General features: G+C 33.1%; 1 long non-coding RNA gene across 1 annotated transcript; it reads right to left on the bottom strand.

The window, feature by feature from the left end:
• Positions 1–2470: 2470 nt before the first annotated feature.
• Positions 2471–18756, bottom strand: LOC143231430 (uncharacterized). The gene is made up of 4 exons (XR_013016916.1): positions 18602–18756; positions 15332–15462; positions 11321–11355; positions 2471–2839 (listed from the first exon to the last, which is right to left on the bottom strand). It is a non-coding gene; the product is annotated as an uncharacterized LOC143231430 (long non-coding RNA).
• Between the last annotated feature and the right edge of the window lie 973 nt (positions 18757–19729).

Raw genomic sequence — 19729 nt, 5'->3', positions numbered from 1 at the left:
ATATATACTTATTGACATGTATCTGTATTTTATAAACTATATCATATCTACATAACTGTTAATCATATCACTTACAGTAACGTATTAATAGCTGGTCACAAAATTCAAATAATGATGGTGCTTTAGATTAAAACTGTTAACTCTTCCTAAATAAAAACAAATAATGTTAAATTTTCCAAAAGTATACATATTTATTAGATGTTAGTACTTACAGTTTAATTATATCAGACACAGATCACGTAACATTACAGAAATAATGTTTTCCTGTTTCAATGTAACAATTCTACTAATAAAGTTTCTTTATCCAGCTATATTCACCTGTCAACATATAACATTTCCAGTGTGTATATGTAATAAAAACATACCGATAAACTTTTACAGACCACATAAAAATACTTAACTAATTAATCTAAAGTTTACACAGATGTGTTGTAACACATTCTTACTGCTTTCTTTCTTATGTAGAACTTTAATAACAGAACTTATTACAAGGTAACATTACAAACATGTAGATGTTGAACTTATCACAAGGTAACATTACAAACACGTAGATGTTGAACTTATCACAAGGTAACATTACAAACATGTAGATGTTAAACTTATCACAAGGTAACATTACAAACATGTAGATGTTAAACTTATCACAAGGTAACATTACAAACATGTAGATGTTAAACTTATCACAAGGTAACATTACAAACATGTAGATGTTGAACTTATCACGAGATAACATTACAAACATGTAGATGTTGAACTTATCACAAGATAACATTACAAACATGTAGATGTTGAACTTATCACAAGGTAACATTACAAACATGTAGATGTTAAACTTATCACAAGATAACATTACAAACATGTAAATGTTGAACTTATCACAAGGTAACATTACAAACATGTAGATGTTAAACTTATCACAAGATAACATTACAAACATGTAAATGTTGAACTTATCACAAGGTAACATTACAAACATGTAGATGTTAAACTTATCACAAGATAACATTACAAACATGTAAATGTTGAACTTATCACAAGGTAACATTACAAACATGTAGATGTTAAACTTATCACAAGGTAACATTACAAACATGTAGATGTTGAACTTATCACAAGGTAACATTACAAACATGTAGATGTTGAACTTATCACAAGGTAACATTACAAACATGTAGATGTTGAACTTATCAGAAGATAACATTACAAACATGTAGATGTTGAACTTATCACAAGGTAACATTACAAACATGTAGATGTTGAACTTATCACAAAGTAACATTACAAACATGTAGATGTTGAACTTATCACAAGGTAACATTACAAACATGTAGATGTTGAACTTATCACAAGGTAACATTACAAACATGTAGATGTTGAACTTATCAGAAGATAACATTACAAACATGTAGATGTTGAACTTATCACAAGGTAACATTACAAACATGTAGATGTTGAACTTATCAGAAGATAACATTACAAACATGTAGATGTTGAACTTATCACAAGGTAACATTACAAACATGTAGATGTTGAACTTATCACAAGGTAACATTACAAACATGTAGATGTTGAACTTATCACAAGGTAACATTACAAACATGTAGATGTTAAACTTATCACAAGGTAACATTACAAACATGTAGATGTTAAACTTATCACAAGGTAACATTACAAACATGTAGATGTTGAACTTATCACAAGATAACATTACAAACATGTAGATGTTAAACTTATCACAAGGTAACATTACAAACATGTAGATGTTGAACTTATCACAAGGTAACATTACAAACATGTTGATGTTAAACTTATCACAAGATAACATTACAAACATGTAGATGTTGAACTTATCACAAGATAACATTACAAACATGTAGATGTTGAACTTATCACGAGATAACATTACAAACATGTAGATGTTGAACTTATCACGAGATAACATTACAAACATGTAGATGTTGAACTTATCACGAGATAATATTACAAACATGTAGATGTTAAACTTATCACAAGGTAACATTACAAACATGTAGATGTTGAACTTATCACAAGGTAACATTACAAACATGTAGATATTAAACTTATCACAAGATAACATTACAAACATGTAGATGTTGAACTTATCACAAGATAACATTACAAACATGTAGATGTTAAACTTATCACAAGATAACATTACAAACATGTAGATGTTGAACTTATCACAAGATAACATTACAAACATGTTGATGTTGAACTTATCACAAGGTAACATTACAAACATGTAGATGTTAAACTTATCACAAGGTAACATTACAAACATGTAGATGTTGAACTTATCACGAGATAACATTACAAACATGTAGATGTTGAACTTATCACAAGATAACATTACAAACATGTAGATGTTGAACTTATCACAAGATAACATTATCAAGGTGTTAATTATCATGGTTTTGTACCATGTTATTCTTATCAAAGTTCACTAGCTTATAAATGGTAATTGGATAAACTTAACAGTCCTATTAATGTCCTGTGCTACATACTCAAATATGGATACATGTAAATATTAATGTGTGGGTTCACTCGAAAAGATGAAATTCTGGAATCAACAAATGTTCTAATACTAATATTTACTGTACCACATACTCCAACCACAATAAAAGCAGGATATCTGAATTGTAAGGTGCGACCTTATATTCCAAAATCCTGTACGATGTTTCCATTGTCAATGATTTGGTCATTCAAAACAATGTTGCCGTGGTTCCTTGACCTGTGTCTGTTGTGGTAAAGACCATAATGCCACCGAATGCTAACTCGAACTGTAAGGGTACACATCCTTCTTATTTTACCTCTTGCCCTAAATGGGTAGAATAAAAAGAAATACAATGTCTCAGGACAGTTAACAATCTCACTTACACAGAGGCTTGAAAATTATTATTACCTATTCTGACCAGTACTTATGCTGCTATAACCTGTTCTACTACTACAATAGGAGTCCAAACAGACCTTACCCTATCCCCTACACAATCTTCACCAGCATATCTTAATGAAACACTTCCCAAAATCAACACAGTTCACGAATCAGTGTCTCCTTCCATCTCTGTCCTGACCACACCTTCCAGTCATTGCCGAACATCACCTTCTTCAAGTCAAGATATTTCCATGGAGTCTCCCTCTCTTGATACCCCAAAAATTAAACAAATAACTCGTCCGTGCACTTAATAATTAGTACGTGTACCGATAAATTCAGACCCAGCCTTTTGAGCTAGAGCAGGATCCACAGAGGGAGATAGACCCACATCGAATAAAGAAAGAAAACGTGGTCGTAAGCAGAAGGACTCTCTACTGTCTTATCCTCTGAAATAATTACACATGGCCACACTCATCCAATGAAACTGTCAAGGTTTCCAATCAAATGTGACTGACATCAAAGATCTTTTTGCCTTTTATCATCCCATATGTCTTTCTTTGCAGGAAACATTTCTACAGCCTGCAAATACAGTTACTATTTGCCACTATTCATTATACTAAAACAAAAGGCTATGTGTAGGACAGGGACATGGGGGAGTTTCATTGCTGGTTGATCAGCACGTGCCCACCTGGTCCCTGTCATTTACCACACTATTGGAGGCTGTAGCCATCCATGTCTCCTTGGGTTGTACCATCACTATTTGCTCTCTATATCTTACACCTGAAATGCATTATAACCAATCAGACCTCAATACCCTCATTGAGCAACTGCCTACCCCCTTTTTAATATTGGAAGATTTCAATGGACATAATCCCCTCTGGGGTGGCTCCCGTATTGATATGAGAGGGTGCACCATAGAGCATATGCTCCTGAACCACAAACTGGCTCTATTCAATACTGCCTTTTACACTTATTTTCATGCGCCTAATCAGTCATTTACAGTTGTAGCTCTTTCTGTCTGTTCCCCTTCACTACTCACTCACTTTTCCTGGGAGGTTGACATTAATCCACGAGGTAGTGATCATTTTCCCATCATCTTACGAGAGACTGGCCATGATCAGTACCACCTGACACATGTACTTTGGTGGAAGTTGGTCCAGGCCAACTGGCCTTCTTTCACTACTCTCTTGGAACTGGATCCTGCCATCTTATGTAAATTATCCACAGGTGATTGTATAGCAGCAATAACCAACAGTATTATACAAACTGCTACTTGATGCATCCCTAAAACCTCTACATGTTCCCCATGGCACCCTCGCCCTTTATGGAATTCTGCCTGTTCTATAATATGGAAAACTCAGAAGCATGCTTGGGATAAATTTCAAAGATACCCCACACTCTCAAACCGCACTGCATTTCAGCAAGCCTGTGTACGCACTCAAAGATAGACGTCAAAGCCAGAAGGAATCTTCCATTAAATACACCTCCAAATCAGCCTATTCCACCATTCCAAATTGCTGCCCCCAATTGTAACCTATCTTTGAGTCATCTGAAGAAAGCAGATGCACACGATTCAAAATATCGCTCTTTCTTTGCTGAACATCTTTCATACGATCCATCCATTCCGATATATACAGACGGTTCCAAATTGGGTGACTCAGTGGGCTCAGCCATGATTTGTGACAGTTCGATTGTGACTCCCCCTACAGTTCCTATTTTCACTGCCGAATTGTATGCCATCTCTCTTGCCCTAAATCATATTGAAATAATGCAATATACAAATTGTACAATATATATACGGACTCACTCAGCTGTCTATTGGCCCTGAAATCATTCCATGACAGTCACCACCCTCTTCTCATAAATATCAAAAACAAACTGGCCCATCTTTCTCTCTCATCTGTCTCTGTCCAATTCTTTTAGATACCAGGTCATGTTGGAATTTGTGGGAATGAGCTGGCTGACAGAGCAGCAAAGTCTGTCTGTTATGGATCTATCATCCCAGTACCCATTCCATACATGGACTATGGTCCAGTTATCAAATCCAGACTGTACACCAGATGGCAGACAACCTGGAATGAGCAACACAATAACAAGCTTTTTCAAATCAAACCTTCTCTTGGTCTTTGGCCCTCTTGCTTCGGTAAGGTTGAAGAAAGGAGGTTGTTTTGTCAAGGCTACACATTGGTCACAGTTTCTTAGCCCACCACTTCCTTTTATCTGGAACTGCTGCACTAGTAAGTGGTCTATGTGGCACTCAGATCACAATCATCCACATTTTGTTATCATGCCGTTGTTACAACCTAGAACTACGACACCATTTTAAAGATATTTGTAAGGCCGGTTGCCCTTGACTTCGGCCCATGTTTTAGTTAATTTCTGACCATTTCACTCAAGTTTTTACATTTTTAAGAGCCATTGGTCTTTTACACTTAATTTAAGGTTTTTTATTGGACTATATAATATTTTAACACGATTTCTTTTACACATTTCAATTTTTATTTTGATTTGAACCTAGAACTGGAAAGGCCAACTTCAGGTGTCCGTCAGCAAGGGTGTACTTTTTGCTTCAGTCTTCCTGGCAGTTCCTAATTTTACATATTTTACTTTTTACCTTAACTGCCCTATATCTATACTGTACCACATCTTGTCTGACACAGATAGCCTTGTAGCTTTGTGCCAATAAACACTGAATACCTACCTACCTTACATAGATGGTCACGTACATATCTTTCAAACAACTCAGCAACACTTTAACTTTAGCTTCAGACATGACAACTTTGGACTCATCAGTTAACTAATCTACCCACAGGTCTAAAGAAGTAGGATAAAATTAAAAAACATAACAAACAAATCAGAATCCAAAAGACTTTGTTAACTACTAGAAGTTGGATTAAGATATAATTTAATGTTCATGTTTAAAGTTCAGTTTAATTCATGCAAAATAATAAGTACTAACTACTTTTCTATAGAATGGAAACTTTGAATATCTCAAGGTGAACAAAAGGATCGGATTATGTTTAAGATCCACAAGTATTTTTTGTAAGTGTACTCTGTAAGTTATTATAATTTGTGTGGACATAAAGAAGTTCTCCATGAATTTATTCAATTTGTAACCATGTTCCACAGAGTTAAAGATCCTTTGTTTAATCACATGGATCCATCCACACAACAGAACTGACCAGTAACCCTCAAACAAAAGACAAAGATTATTTTAAACCCCTTAAGAATTCATGGAATGTTGACAGAGCTGAGAAAAATTAAATTAACACAACATTTGTTTTGTTTAAAAATTACTTTTGATGTTAAAATGTAATTCAAGTAATTATTACAAGCATTAAAATAAGGTGTAATTAACTTATCAAATGATCTTTAACCCACAATTGTCTCTTCATACACTTGAAGAGTGGTATCTTCATATCATATAGATATGCTACTTGCTACTGTTGTTATACTGTAAAACAAGAATTACAGTTAATGACATATTTCCAATGAGTCACTGTTTTATCACATTACAACTGATTCATAACTTGTATATATCACTGAATGACAATGTTGAAATTCGTATAAATATCCCTTTCGTGTAGATCCATTTCATTTTACTTGTTCAGTGTTACTGTTTGTTTAGTACCTGGATCTGTGGTGGTCTTACAGAACCTGAAGTATTAAGTACAAGTAATGTGACATTAAAAAACATATCCAGTAACTGTTACATAGTTTATGTATTACACATTATTCTGGTGTGAATAGAGTACCTGGATCTGTGGTGGACTTACAGAACCTGATGTATTAAGTACAAGTAGTGTGACATTAAAAAACATATCCAGTAACTGTATATGTACTGTTACATAGTTTATGTATTACACATTATTCTGGTGTGAATAGAGTTAGTACCTGGATCTGTGGTGGTCTTACAGAACCTGATGTATTAAGTACAAGTAGTGTGACATTAAAAAACATATCCAGTAACTGTATATGTACTGTTACATAGTTTATGTATTACACATTATTCTGGTGTGAATAGAGTTCTTAGTTTTGGTATTATCCACTGTATTATTACAGCAGTCAAATTACTGGAGTTGTTACTTTAGTTAGGAATATTACCATGTATATTACACTGTCATAGGGTAGTGACCAATTTGCTGAAACACACCATGACTATTACCTATTTTACATTTTAGTAACAGACCTTTTCACGCAGTATTATGCTCTTTGAACTGATAGCTCTATGGACATAGAAACGAATGAAGCAGAAGTTGAAATAAATGGTCTCAACATAATAAAAACATTGAGCTGGGGTCAGAACACATATATCTCTCTTCAAGAACCATCCAAGTGTGCCAGGAAGCTAAACTACTGTCCACAATGAAGCTAGACAATGTCATTTGTCCATGTAATAATGTAACTGAAGTTCCTGGGAGTGGATCATCTATCACCAACTCCGATTACCCAATATAAAAATGGAGGAGGCCAAGGGAAAGCCAAACAAAACAGTTTGGAATTGACAGACTCTGCGGTTAAATCAAAGGAACCGACAAGATATTGAGGACATGAAAATGTGGAAGTAAGCATCAGGCATGTCAACCTTTGTCATTCACAAACCTGGAGGAAGCACCTGACAAAGTGACATAAACGACTCCATGTCGAAACTTTGTCATTCACAAACCTGGAGGAAGCACCTGACAAAGCGACATAAACGACTCTATGTTGAAACTTTGTCATTCACAAACCTAGAGGAAGCACCTGACAAAGCGACATAAACGACTCTATGTTGAAACTTTGTCATTCACAAACCTGGAGGAAGCACCTGACAAAGCGACATAAACGACTCCATGTCGAAACTTTGTCATTCACAAACCTGGAGGAAGCACCTGACAAAGCGACATAAACGACTCTATGTTGAAACTTTGTCATTCACAAACCTGGAGGAAGCACCTGACAAAGCAACATAAACGACTCTATGTTGAAACTTTGTCATTCACAAACCTGGAGGAAGCACCTGACAAAGTGACATAAACGACTCCATGTCAAAACTTTGTCATTCACAAACCTGGAGGAAGCACCTGACAAAGTGACATAAACGACTCCATGTCGAAACTTTGTCATTGACAAACCTGGAGGAAGCACCTGACAAAGCGACATAAACGACTCTATGTTGAAACTTTGTCATTCACAAACCTGGAGGAAGCACCTGACAAAGCGACATAAACGACTCTATGTTGAAACTTTGTCATTCACAAACCTGGAGGAAGCACCTGACAAAGTGACATAAACGACTCCATGTCGAAACTTTGTCATTCACAAACCTGGAGGAAGCACCTGACAAAGTGACATAAACGACTCTATGTTGAAACTTTGTCATTCACAAACCTGGAGGAAGCACCTGACAAAGTGACATAAACGATCCCCATGTCTAAACTTTGTTTATAAAAAAAATACAGTTCAGACTGTCTGTTTAAGGAAACAAATAACCAGGAACAGAAGCTGAAATGACCCATAGATTCTACAGCACTTTTGGAAATAAGGTTCTGATTTGCTTTTGACAGAAAATGGCAGAATATGGGTTTCCCTAAGAGAGGGAAAGGAACTAGAAAAGGAGATGAGAGAGAAATAGCATGAAAATGAAGTGAGAGTTCTTCTAATAAGACTTTTAAACACTCAAGATTGGTGGGAAAGTTCTCTAAAAATGGACATTCTTGTATTGCTTGGTCCCCATAGGTCCTACACAAAACCAAGTTGTTACTGAAACCAGTTACAGCAGATGGATTGGCAACAAAAAATAAGACAACTTGAGTCAGAAGCTTGGACAAAATGAGCTGATCAGGGAACAGGATGGGAGGGAGAGGAACAGGGGAAACTTATTGATGTTGATGAAGTATTGTTTTATTTTGTCTACAAAATGAGCTGATCAGGGGACAGAATGGGAGGGAGAGGAACAGGGGAATATTGAGACAGATGAGGAGCAAGGGAGTATAAGGAAGACTAGAGATGAGATGACTCCACTCAAGACTCCAGTGACTAAGACAGGCCTCCAAAATAAATTGATGTAAAAAAGAAGCCAATGTAAATGTGTAAATATCTTGAAGACAAGAGGAATAAACACATCCATGTCAAAAGTGAATTCTGCCCAACAACACATGGGATAATGTACACAACAACAGTGAATGGCCACTTTCCTTAAAATTCTCAGGAGAATGATAAGGAAGTAGCATAGAAGGAAGATTAAAGATAAACAAAGATGGGAATACTGAGCACATGCAGTATCTAGGTGTTAAACCTAAACTGGAATTAAGAAATCCAACTGTGGAAAATACAAAACAGAATTTGAATCCCAGTGATATGCCAAAGCATAACCATGGTAAGATATCAGACAAAAGAGGGTAACAAGCTGTTCAGTAAAAACATGTAAGTAACATAACAAAAGATAGTTTATACAACACAGAAAATGAGAACAAGACATAAAAATCTTGTCTATGTCTTCATCTTCTTGTACAACATCTCTAGGGTAAGGAACAAAGACTGAGGGTCAGAAGAATCCACAAACTGCAAAAACAATTCCATATCTCTGTAAACAAGTGCCAAATCTCCTCTGCCAAAAAAGTTTACTTGTGATCACAGCAACAGATGGTTTGTCTGAGGTAGTGATTGTAGATGAAGTCATAACAATAAAATGCAAATTCATACCTATATCTGAAATGAGTATATAACACAAGATGAAAAAACTTAGTAAAAAAAAATTCAACTCACACACAACTGCTTTTACACTATTAAAGTTGGAAGTTAAACACCAAAACTAAGTTCAAAACTATGAACAAAGTCAAGTAAAATTTAAAAACTCGTAGCATAGCCAAAAATACGTCTAAACACTTAGAGAAATGATGTGCAATTTAAAAAACAAATGCATGGTAAAGATACACATGTTACATCTGTGAATAATAAGTATTCCCCTTAGAACTGACTATTTCTAAATAAATACAACATGAACTATAATTAAATATTGCCATGGTAAATTTTCATGTTTTGACTTAAATCACTAACAATTTGTCTTGACTTTGAAATTGTTTTTTCATGAATTAATACTGTTTGGAACACCTGCAGATTTTATAATATTGTTACAGAATCAACTGTACATAGTTCTGAAGTTAAATGTTTACCTTCAGCTGTTATTTGTGTATAAATCATCTTACTAGTAATAAGGACAGTCTTTGACATCACTTGATCATAACTCATATGAACTACTCAGAGTTCTATAGGCTTTCTAATTAATTCTGTTACTAACGTTACTAGCAGTGTTGTAATATATTTATCACTAGTGTTAGTAAACATCTAGTTGTAACCCTACAACATCTTCAATCTGTTTCTGATCTGAGCAGCAAATTCTCAAAGTATGGATCAACAACATTTAACATAAGTTGAAATCTCCTCAAACTATGTGTGTAAAATGTTTAACGTAAGTACTACATTTAGTGATATCTGACACATTTCTGATTTTTTCTATGAACACCAGTACTGTTTGTCAATTATCACACATTAATTTTTACATGTGTTTTAAAAATAAATTTCCAACAATATAAATTAAATCATATAAAACATTTCTTTAACAATAAATATAATGAATTAATTATATTGAAGTCACCTATCAGATAACATCCTTTACCATACATAAATTTCTATACACTTTCAAAGTGGATAAAAGAGGAACCTGGGATTTCAATGGTAGTACACTACATGTGTTAGTGATGTAACATTCATTAAATATATTAAATCTACATATAAAAATCTCAGTAAGCTACCACGATAACCCACATTTATAATAAGTACAGGGTGGATGAGTTCTAAAGTATTTCAGTAAGAGAAAGTCGATCAGCTAATTGGATAATCCATGCTTATGACATTTCATAACTAGTTTCAGCTTGAAACTGTATCAGCTTGAAGCATGTTTAGTTTACTTTAAAAACTAATTTCAAGTACAATAAATGACTGTCTACAAGAAGATTGTCACATTATTTTATACAAATATCTTTACTAGTGTGTATCAATGTAAAGTTAAATTAAAGTACTGTTACATACAAATATAAATACTGTACAATAAACAGTTTTAGAATACATTACTTTTTACTTTATCATGTGCTTGTACCAATGCACACATACATAGTGAAGTCTGTAACTGTACAAACTGATTCAGTGTCAGATCTACAAGTCATATGTATAGAAATAGTTATTATTCTGCAGAATTTACGAACTATTGTGAAAGAATAATTGTGGTTTTGAAATGAGTCACAAAGATTTTTAAATTCAAGAGATGTTACAAATTTCATGAGAAATGTTTATAACTGTTACATACTTAACTGATGATTCTCAATGTACGGAACAGTAATTTAAATAATAAACTTAACACTCCATTTAAAAACTCTACAACCCAAGTACCTTCAAAAGGTGGACCTTCCTTCTTCAGGAGCAAACTGGAAATAAAAATTAGTATAATTTTGTATCAAGACTTCTTGAGTCTGTGTTGTTATGACACAAAGTTCTATCATAATGGTTGTTCAGTATTTTGCAAAAATTGTTACAGTCTATGCTGATTTTTCACATTAATATATAGAACTGTAAGTATCTGTTACTTCTCTTCAATCAACTGTGTGCATATTATCAGAACAAAGGATTAAAACTCCTAGATTCAACAATCATATTATCACAGTAATCAGTAGAACTGTAAACACCTACAGCAGTGGATCCCAACCAGGGTGTGTGAGATAACATTTCAGTTTTTTTTTGTTTATATTAAGAGTACTGTTCTATATAGTGTTTATGTTTATATTAAGGGTACTGTCCTATGTAGTGTTTATGTTTATATTAAGGGTACTGTCCAAAATAGTGTTTATGTTTATATTAAGGGTACTGTCCTATATAGTGTTTATGTTTATATTAAGGGTACTGTCCTATATAGTGTTTATGTTTATATTAAGGGTACTGTCCTATAAAGTGTTTATGTTTATATTAAGGGTACTGTCCTATATAGTGTTTATGTTTATATTGAGGTTACTGTCCTATATATTCAAACATTATGCTTGATTTTTATTTCTTATTTTTCTTGTTACAGACGTAGCTTGTTGTTACGATAAACTATCGTTTCTACTGTCACCGGCACAGACCGAAATCTTAATGTATAACTGTAAACAAACAACACACAAAACGTAAACGTAACCTAAATACTCGGTACAACTAATTAGGTTACATTCGTGAACGCCATCTTAAAATGTCTATTATTTATTTATGTTATGTATTCACGTGATAGTGACTCCAGAAACTTCCAGAAGTATCAAGAATTAATCGATGACGTCATGTGACGTATATTCAAGAAAGTTCTAGAAAGTTTCACAGATTATATAAACCCATGTGTGATGCTATGGTAGTCAGTGCATTGTTGATTCTGTGTTCGAGCAAAAATCTTCATTATGTCAAAGAAAATGAAATGGAATGATGATTATGTGAAGTTTGGTTTCACTTGCATTGGAACAACTGAGGATCTGCAAAAACCCCAGTGCATATTTTGTGACGCTGTCCTTTCAAACACAAATTTGAAGCCATCTAAACTACAGGAACACTTCAACAACCAGTATTGTGAAGCAGCTGTTGCAGGCCATAATGTTGAATCTTTGATTCTCAAGCAACCCTTCCAAAATTTGGTTTTATATCTGCTGACAAACCACTGCTGATGGCTTCATACAACATGGCGTATAAAGTAGCTAAATCAAAGAAGCCCCATACAATTGCAGAAGAGGTGATAAAACCGCTTGCATTAGAAATGGCAACAATTGTTCTGGGAAAAGAAGCCTCAAACAAGCTTAAATTAGTGCTGTTATCAAATAATGTTATTCAAAACTGAATTGGTGATTTGAGTTCAGACATTTCGGACCAAGTTATTGCAGATATCAGGGCTAGTCCCTAGAAAATCTCTCTCCAATTAGAGGAAACAACTGATGTTGCAAATTGCACTCAACTCGTCGCACTAGTGAGGTACGTCGATGATTGTGCCATAATGGAAGATTTCCTGTTCTGTGAAGATCTGAAAACAACCACAAAAGGGAAAGATGTCTTCCAGTGTGTGAAGGACTTCTTTATTAAATATGATTAAGATGTCCAAATTATTGGTTCTGTATGTACCAACGGCACCCCTGCTATGCTAGGAAATAAATCAGAATTTTTTGCACTGATGAAACAAGAGGTTCCACACTTGCAAGGTGCTCACTGTTTCCTTCATCGACATGTTTTGGCATCAAAAACATTGCCTCCAAATTTGAAAAAGGTCCTTGACACTTCTGTGAAGACCATCAACTGGATTAGGGGTCGCGCTCTGAACCACTGCCTTTTCAAGTCGCTTTGTGAAGATTTTGGAAGTGAGCATTCAGTTTTGCTTTTCCACACAGAAGTCTGCTGGCTGTCACATGGGAGAGCTTTAACACGCTTCTTTGAACTGCGAGAAGAAGTCAAAACTTTTCTGAAGGAACGTGACTAGGATCTGCCTGGAGAAATAGAATCACAAGAATTCAACCAAATGCTAGCCTATCTGAGTGATATTTTCACTCGTATGAATGACCTGGGTGTATCTCTTCAAGGGAAAAACAAACATATTGAAATGCTGCAAAAAGTTAAATGCTTTCAAAGAAAAGTTACATCTTTGGTGTCGACAAGTTAAAAGAGGGAATCTTTCAAATTTTCCATCACTAGAAGAAATGGTAGGTGAGGATGAGTCCATGTGTGTGTGAAGAAATTGTGGATCATTTGGAATCAAAGTCATTTGATGGATATTTTGGAGGAGAAGTGGAAACTTCTGAAGAATGGATTATGAATCCATACTCCTTCAGTTTGGATAATATGTCGGATGATGAAGATCTGGAGGAAGATCTTATTGAACTGCGCACAAATTGAGTTCTTGAAATGCAGTTTGAAAGCAAAACTTTGGAACAATATCGCTGTTAGGCAATGGACATGTTTCCAAGACTTTGTTAAAAAGCACTAAATGTGCTCATCCCATTCGCGACGACATACTTATGCAAGTTTGGATTTAGTTCCATTTTGTCAATCAAGACAAAATCTAGAAATCACTTGGGTGCACAGGCAGACTTGCAGATTGCTATCAGCAACAAAGTGCCACGCTTTGAAAAACTCATAAGAAATATACAGAAACAAAAGGGTCATTAAATTTAAATTGGTTTATGAACATTTCAAATTCAAAGAAATTTCATTTCATGCATGGTTAAAAATTTATTATTTTGTAGGCCATGTAAGGTTCATGCAACTTTTAATTTGTTGTAAAATTTTTTCTTTTCCAAATGTTTCGTTTTTGTTTACATATCATTAAAAACTAATTATAGAAATTTGTTTTGGCCACCTTCACCTTTATTCTCAAATAAATAATTACTGTGAGGGGTGCGAGAACATATTAAAATGTTTTAGGGGTGCAGGGCATAAAAAAGGTTGGGAACCACTGATCAACAGCTTCATAACACTTGCATAATGTTATTTTATTCATTAGTTTATTTTCTGGATTCTGCTAAATAATTAAAGTGTTGGTATTATTCTTTTTTTAACTTTTCCTGTACACAAAACTATGTAATCAGTGCTAACTGAAAATAAGTAACAAGTGTACTGAATTGATAAATACAAAATGTATTGTTAAATGAGTTTAATAAAGTTATTTTTTAAAATCATTTATAAGTTTATCAGTTTATTTTACACTAACTGTTTGATTAACAGGCACATAAAACTGTCTTACTTTCTATATCGTAACAATGGAATAAAACCTAATCATTTAAAACCCCTGATTACAGTTATCACAAATATAAAGTGTTAGTTAAACTTAAAATGTTAAACTGACTAGTTCTTAGTCTCGTTCTCAGATTTTACTCACTATTCATATCACATTACAATTAATAGTTAGTTTAAATATCCACTGACAATACTGTTCACTAAAAGTCATCATTCAACTAAAGTATAGAGATGTTGGGATGCTTCAATACTAGTTTGAATAATTGTTAATGTTTCACAATAAATTACTTCTCATTATGTAATGTTAATAAAGATTTAACACATATGGCCTCAATTCATAAAAATGAATAACTACAAATATGAAGGAGACCAAAAAAAATCACAAAATATAATTTAAATGTTTAAATGAAAATAAACATTTATCAGAACATGTTTACAACTACTAAAATTAATGTTCTCAGAAATCAACATATATTAAACAATTGTGTACAGAATTTAAAAAGTATTATTGCACATTTCTACCAGCTACAAGTTATGCCAATGTTAACCCAATATATTGTTTTTCTCACCATCCTAGAGGAATTTGTGGCATTTAGGCAAGAAACAAATGGTGTATAACCTCTTTATAATAATAGATTTTCAAGAACTATATTTTGATTATACACTTACTTATAAAGTATCAAGAATGGTACTGTCAAACTCCCAGCATGCTTCCCAGATCACACAAGTGTTACCAACTCTCCAAACATTGTCTGTGTCATCTTTCAATTCCATGTCTTCAGTAGAAAACTGAGCATACTCTAGCCAGAGGTACAACAGATGATCAAAGAGTAAAACACAATTAATTAATGTATACAACTTATTTTGAAGTTTAATGTTTTTAAAATATATCCTCATTTATTCCTAAAATAATTACTATTTATGTTAATATTTCAGATACAATAACAACCCTTACAAACATTATCTTTAATAAATGAATAATTTCTCAAATCTGTACACACATGCTCTTTTATGTGTATCTTTTGTAGACATGCACAACTGTTAATCATTATTATTTACAGTATGTTATATTAAAAAAGTTACTTATAAAATTCAAATAAGGTGTGATACTCTAGATTAAAACTGCTAAACCTTTTTCTGAATAAAAACGTTTATGTACTATTTCTCCAAAAGTATGAATTTTTATCAGTATCGGACATTAGGTCCACAACACCTGCTGAGAATATCCAACAATGATGCTTGGTTGACCCTAGCCCAAGTGGACCAGCTGGATGACCCTCGGGGGGCCACCCCAAGCTGCCCATTTACAGGAATGCAAGGCTAAAGTGGTGTGTCAAAGCTGGACCCCTCAACCACCAGGATCCTCTCCTCCCCTTCATGAGTCATCACGCACAGCAAACACATGGGTGGATGTTTAGATCCCAGAGGAGGTAAACTGAAAGTACAAAACCCTCTAATGGGAGGTCCCCTAGGGTTTGTTTTGAATAATGCAATTTGTGACTGCACTGTTATTAGTGTAATACTGTATATAATACCATAAATATGGCTTTTTCACTTTTTCTATAACGTTTGTAATAAAATACATATCTATAAACTTCCATTCATTCATACAACTTTTTCTGTGTACAACTTTATGTATTTATATCTGATTCACACAGTTTGTACACCCATTATTCTTTTTAGGTATATATAAATAGTTTTATTCTGTTCACAACGTCTAGTATGTGTTTTTTATTTGAGCAATTTGTAAAACCATTATTCCTTATAGAATGTAATAACATTTGTATATACTATTTTGTGACATTTGTAAAATATTTTATTTTCCTAAATCTTATGAATAAATTTGTTTTAAAGTTGTCAAGTTTCAAATGTGGCATAAGTTACTTCAATTTACATAATTACAATAAAGCTAATTCAATATACATAACTATGTATTGACCTACAAAATATAAATATGACATTAATAGAAATTTGATGAAACTTACGGTGATGTTATGACTACAGTACGTTACATATGTACATATTAAAATTTAATTATAAATATTTCAATTTTAGTTATATTTATTAAAACATAAAAAGTAAATTAGAAATACACTGGAAAACATTGATTTCAGTACATAAAGATGTTATGAGATGTCGCACTCCTGCATCAAACATCCCAAGTATTGTTTAGTCTTGCGGATGTAGGGTGCATACGATTTCAAGTAACAATTATACAATATGAAAAACTTAAAATAAGCAAACCAAAAAAATGAGTAAAAGTACATAGCTAACTGATCCTTACAGCCTCATCAGGAACACCCATACAGTTTTCTTAATTAAATCTCCTGGTATGACATAATGCAGGACCAAGGGAATGCAACCAAAACTTGTGTTGTGGTATCTTTCTGGTTAAGCTCTTTACTATATAAATAAATATACTGTAATACTATGTAAATTTTAATATAAAAACTACAAATACCAATAAAAACAATTAACTACAACTCATGCATGTAGTTTCAAGACATTGCTAATGATTCTTTGACTTCAAGTAATGTAGAAATATCTATAACTGTAAAGTATCACACCTTGTGATTGTTTGAAAGTAAACATTTGTAACATCATGAATGAACAAATTCTATAAAACAGAAATAAACATCATATATAAACAAACTAATTATAAATTAATACAAAATACATGTAACACTATGAATAACCAAAGAATAAAGTGCTAATAAAACTAAAAGTAACACTAAAAACAATTTAACAGCTTCACAAGTAAAAACTAAATTACAAAACTAAATATAATACATTAAAATTTACTGAAGTACAACATAATATTAATCTCAAAAGTCTCTACTGAATGTGTGATTTCAACCTATCAACTTTATAACATAAGTGGACTTAAAGTATATTTACCATCCATGCATGTCAGAAGTTGCATTACTATCCTCGTTTCCATCTCTCTGTTTGTAGTTACAGCTTAAATTTAATCAATAAACAGAACACAGTGAGTGCTGTTTACTGTTTGTTTGAAACAGATCTCAAATTCTTTCCTCTGATTCACCTGACACTATCTCTGTTACAGCTATATTCATAAAAGGAAAACCCAGTTCTTGAATATATATATATGTATGTAATTAATCCAGTTAACACATCTACCCTTTTATGGATGAAAAGTACCTTTCAGGTATTGCATGTACAGTTGCATATCAAATTATAAAACATATGTAAAAATATTAAAGTGTATTTTAAAAAATTGTAACAATTATTTCAGAATTGATAAATTATATAACCTAAAAATGTTTCAAAAATGTTCAATGAAGATTTCTGTACAATTGTTTATCACATCTTAGCTGTGGTATGAAATATAAAATGTATCTAATGAAAACAAGTGTCTTTGATAAAGTAGTGCTCACAAACAATTGACTCTAACTGGGAATGTTTAAAAGAAAAATAAATCTAACTGATAAAAAACAGATATTTCAATTTTCCACATTTGACTGAACCTTAATTTTAAGAACAGGTTGGATATCTTTCTAAACAGAAATGGACTTGAAGTACAATTGATGTTTTATAAAGTAGCAATTACGCTCTTAAATTAAATATTCAAATACTGAGTATTATACACATTTTGAACACTGGAGTAAATCTGATGAAAACAGAAAATTTAGAAACTACCAGTGAATAGTATTTTAATTCTAAAAATTTCACAACATTATATTGGTCACTGTTGTTGTAACTTGAAAACCTGTGAAATTGCACATATGATGAATTTATTTATTTTTTACTCATCACAATGAACCTATATTTATATCTGAATAATATGTACTGTTGATACTATTAACTTATTCATATGTTTAAAAACAAATAAATATGAAGCCCAAACTGTTATCAAGTATTTATCTTTAGTATCTAAAACATTGGAATTATTGAAAAACTACCAAAACGTTTACTCACCAACATCATCTTATATTACCCTGACTTCTTTTTGTATTATTGCTTTCTAACATGTAATATTAATATCAAAAGCACATAAGAGATTTCTACTTAAATTACAATTGTTACCAGCTTCACTAAGCTGTTACCCAAAAACAAGTTCTTCTGAGATTCGAGGTTTTCATTGCAAATTTAACAGACGACTCTAATAAGGGAATGTCTGAAAATTGATTTTAAAAAATAAAAGTAATAAAAATATTAAAGTAAAAATTACAAGTACATAAATATTTTCAAATTTATATCAAAATCTGTAAAAAAAAGCTATATGATTCTACATCATGAACTCACAAGTCAAAAGTTCTCTCATTTTCAATCAGAAAAAAAACAAATTGTGTGCATAAAGTTAACATTTGTGATTACATTCTTAACTATCAAACTATTCTCTTTTCTGTAAAAAAGTATTTATTAATAATATGTTTTTACGGATATCATTGAATTAAGCTTTATTGCGATCTAATTCTATATATTATTTTATTGCACATTAAATGAATACTATAGTTTATAATATACATACTACTTGGATTTGTTTTCCAAATATCACCAGGTGAACAGACTAACAAAAGAAAATTTCATTTAAAATGATACTGATAAAAATGGATGTATAAATAATTCAGTGTGATTCAAAAGGTTTGTTTTGAATTTCGCTCAAAGCTACTCGAGGGCTGTCTGCGCTAACCATCCCAAATTTAGCAATGGAGGACTAGAGGGAAGACAGCTATTCATCACCACCCACCGAGAAATCTTGGGCTACTCTTTTACTAACGAATAGTGGGATTGACCGTCACATTATGACGCCCCATGGCTGAAACGGCGAGCATGTTTGGTGTAGTGGGATTCGAACCCACTACCCTCAGATTATAAGTGAAGTGCCTTAACCACCTGGTCATGCCGAGTCGACTAAAAGGACAAAAAAATATTTCAGGCAACCAGCTAGTATTCATACTTTTCTGGCCCAGCATGGCCAAGCGTGTTAAGGCGTTCGACTCGTAATCCGAAGGTCGCGGGTTCGAATCCCGGTGGCACAAACATGCTCGCCATTTCAGCCGTGGGGCGTTATAATGTGACGGTCAATCCCACTATTTGTTTGTA

This window comes from Tachypleus tridentatus, chromosome 11 (genome assembly GCF_004210375.1).
Source record: "Tachypleus tridentatus isolate NWPU-2018 chromosome 11, ASM421037v1, whole genome shotgun sequence".
NCBI lineage: Eukaryota > Metazoa > Arthropoda > Merostomata > Xiphosura > Limulidae > Tachypleus > Tachypleus tridentatus.
This window is presented reverse-complemented; position numbering and strand designations above follow the sequence as displayed.